Raw genomic sequence first — 3,828 nt, 5'->3', positions numbered from 1 at the left:
GGGTCAGTGACCAGGGGGTATAGAATTAAAGTAATTGGTAGAAGGATTAGAGGGGAGCTGAGGAGAAATGTTTTCACCCAGAAGGTGGTGGGTGTCTGGAACTCACTGCCTGAAAGGGTGGTAGAGGCAGAAACCCTCAACTCATTTGAAAAGTACTTGGATGTGCACCTGAAGTGCCGTAACCTACAGGGCTACGGACCAAGTGCTGGAATGTGGGATTAAGCTGGATAGCTCTTTTTTGGCCAGCACAGACACGATGGGCCGAATGGCCTCCTTCTGTGCTGTAACTTTCTATTATTCTATAAAAATTGAAAAGGAGAGGGAATAATCAAAGATAAAGGTACTTGACTGGAAAATGAAACAGTATCAATGAGATAAAAAGGGAACTATCCCAGATAAACTGGAAAGAAGAAAGAAACAGTGAATAGGACACTGCACAAACAAAGGGAAATGTTCAAATAGGAGATGATTAAGTTACAGACTAGAAGAAGTAAAGGTGGCGCAACAAAAGCTGAAGATTTTGGCTGAGTAAAGAAATTAGAATGAGATTTAAATAGAAGGCATGTAACACATCTAGAAAATCAGCTGAATACAGAAAATTAGTTTACACAGGCAGTTTCCATTATAAATGTGGACATAGGAATTTATGGAAAAAGTTTTCGGAAGATGCTCACAGACTTAATATTTTTAAAATGCAATAGATACAGAGGGGGCTAAAACGGAGATTATAAAGGCTAAGAGGAGGTATGAAGAAAGACTCGCTAGTAACATAAAGGGAATCATAGAATCATAGAAAATAGGAGCAAGAGTAGGCCATTCAGCCCTTCGGGCCTGCTCTGCCATTCAAAATGATCATAGCTGATCGTCTAACTTAGTACCCTGTTCCCGCTTTTTCCCCACATCCCTTGATCCCTTTAGAGTTAAGAAATATATCTATCTCCTTCTTGAATATATTTAATGACTTGGCCTCCACTGCCTTCTGTGGTAGAGAATTCCACAGGTTCACCACCCTCTGAGTGAAGAAATTTCTCCTCATCTCGGTTCTAAATGGCATACCCCGTATCCTGAGACTGTGACCCCTGGTTATGGATTCCCCATCATCGGGAATATCCTCCCTGCATCTAGTCTCTCTAGTCCTTTTTAGAATTTTATATGTTTCGATGCGATCACCTCTCATTCTTCTAAACTCTAGTGAATATAAGCCTAGTCGACCCAATCTCTCTTCATACGTCAGTCCTGCCATCCCAGGAATCAGTCTGGTAAACCTTCGTTGCACTCCCTCCATGGCAAGGACATTCTTCCTCAGATAAGGAGACCAAAACTGCACACAATACTCCAGATGTGGCCTCACCAATGCCCTGTACAACTGCAGTAAGACATCCCTGTTCCTGTACTGAAATCCTCTTGCAATGAACGCCAACATACCATTCGCCTTCCTAACTGCTTGCTGCACCTGAATGCTCACTTTCAGCGACTGGTGTACAAGGACACCCAGGTCTCGTTGCACCTCCCCTTTTCCCAATCTATCACCATTCAGATAATAATCTGCCTTTCTGTTTTTACAACCAAAGTGGATAACCTCACATTTATCCACGTTATACTGCATCTGCCATGTTCTTGCCCACTCACCCAACTTTTCGAAATCACATTGGAGCCTCTTTGCATCCTCCTCACAGCTCACATTCCACCCCAGCTTTGTGTCATCTGCAAACTTGGAAATGTTATATTTAGTTCCCTCATCCAAATCATTGATATATATTGTGAATAGCTGGGGCCCAAGCACTGATCCCTGCGGTACCCCACTAGTCACTGCCTGCCACCCGGAAAAAGACCCGTTTATTTCTACTCTCTGTTTCCTGTCTGTCAACCAATTCTCAATCCATGCCAGTATATTCCCCCCAATCCCATGTGCTTTAATTTTGCACACTAACCTCTTGTGTGGGACCTTATCAAAAGCCTTCTGAAAATCCAAGTACACCACATCCACTGGTCCTCCCCTATCTATTCTACTAGTTACCTCCTCAAAAAACTCCAGTAGATTTGTTAAGCATGATTTCCCTTTCATAAACCCATGCTGACTTTGTCCAATCCCGTTAATGCCTTCCAAGTGTTCTGTTATCACATCCTTTATAATAAACTCTAGCATTTTCCCCACTACTGATGTTAGGCTAACTGGTCTGTAATTCCCTGTTTTTTCGCTCCCTCCTTTTTTAAATAGTGGGGTTACATTTGCCACCCTCCAATCTGTAGGAACTGTTCCAGAGTCGATAGAATTTTGGAAGATGATCACCAATGCATCCACTATTTCCAGGGCCACTTCCTTTAGTACTCCCTTTTTGTATGACCTGTTTATGACCCATGCCCTGGAATGGCCAAGTTTGACTGCCCAGTGGTTACCTGATGTTTCTAGACCTGAGGGGAAGGACTACAGTGTTCACAGGCTGGTGCTTGGAACCCATACATCTGATGAGCAAAACCATTTGGTCATTGCCAGTGTTCAACTACCCAACGATGATGCACAGTTTGATGCTTCACATTATGATAGTGAGAAGGGAGAATTTGGTGGATTTGGTTCAGTTATTGGAAAAATAGAGATTGAAATAAAAATAAACCATGAAGGGGAAGTAAATCGTGCCCGCTACATGCCTCAGAATCATTGTATTATTGCCACAAAGGCGACCTCCAGTGATGTGCTGGTGTTTGATTATACCAAACATCCTCTAAACCAGATCCCTCCGGTGAATGCAGTCCAGATCTTCCGAAGGCTATGGGCTCTCATGGAATCCAAACCTTGGTGGCCATTAGTGGAAATAGTGAAAGATTTTATAAACATAGAAAATGTAAAAAGAATAGTTAAAGAAAGGGTTGGACCAATTAGAGATGCAAAGGTAAACTTACAGATCATGATAGAATGGCAGATATAATAAATGGGTACTCTGTTTCACAGAAGACTGTGGGAATGAAATGGTACTCACCTCTGTCCATTGTGCACCACGTAGGTGAGTACCATTGTAATCTTAGAATGAATAATAATGAGATGGAAATCAGTGCAGGCATGATTCTCCCAAATACATCAAGCAACTCACTGAAGCATTGGTCATCAGGGCAAGCATCTTCATCATTTTCACCCTGGAAACCCATAAGCTGATGAAAGGCCCTGCAAATTTTTTCTTTATTCACAAGCTTCTCCAAAGATCCAAATCTTGGCGCTCTGCATCTGAGGAAGGACACTGACTGATCCCCTCGCCAGCAGATTCCCACTCTGTGTATCACTGGCACGTCATCGACATGCTTACTATCTAACCCCCTGTGCTGGATGTACCTGTGAGGTGCTGGGCTCTTGGGTTCCAATGGGACCTGGGGCTGGTTCTTGGGGTTTGCCTATAGAAACAGAAGAAGCCCAGAAACTGTACACATTGTCTATGTGTGAGGTATGTATGGGGTACAAACCTAGATAAGGTAACTATAGATAAGGAAACAGTACTAAAAAAAAATGTTGGATACAAAGTGGAAAAGGTACTGGACCCTGATACCACACATCCTAAAATGCTGAGGGAACATAAGAACTAGGAACAGGAGTAGGCCATACGGCCCCTCGAGCCTGCTCCACCATTCATTATGATCATGGCTGATCTTCTACCTCAACTCCACTTTCCCTACCTATCCCCATATCTCTTGATTCCCTTAGAGTCCAAAAATCTATGGATCTCAGTCTTGAATATACTCAACAAAGATTCACAACCCTCTGAGTGAAGAAATTTTTCCTCATCTCAGTCCTAAATGGCCAACTCCTTAAATTGCGACTATGACCCCTAGTTCTAGACTCTC

General features: G+C 42.8%; 1 pseudogene; it reads left to right on the top strand.

Annotated features, from left to right (window-relative positions):
* Positions 1–2,282: 2,282 nt before the first annotated feature.
* Positions 2,283–2,805, top strand: LOC137308632 (histone-binding protein RBBP4 pseudogene; annotated as a pseudogene).
* Positions 2,806–3,828: the final 1,023 nt, after the last annotated feature.

This window comes from Heptranchias perlo, chromosome 3 (genome assembly GCF_035084215.1).
Source record: "Heptranchias perlo isolate sHepPer1 chromosome 3, sHepPer1.hap1, whole genome shotgun sequence".
Lineage (NCBI taxonomy): Eukaryota > Metazoa > Chordata > Chondrichthyes > Hexanchiformes > Hexanchidae > Heptranchias > Heptranchias perlo.
Note: the sequence above shows the minus strand (reverse complement) of the source record. Positions and strands in the feature narration are given on the sequence as shown.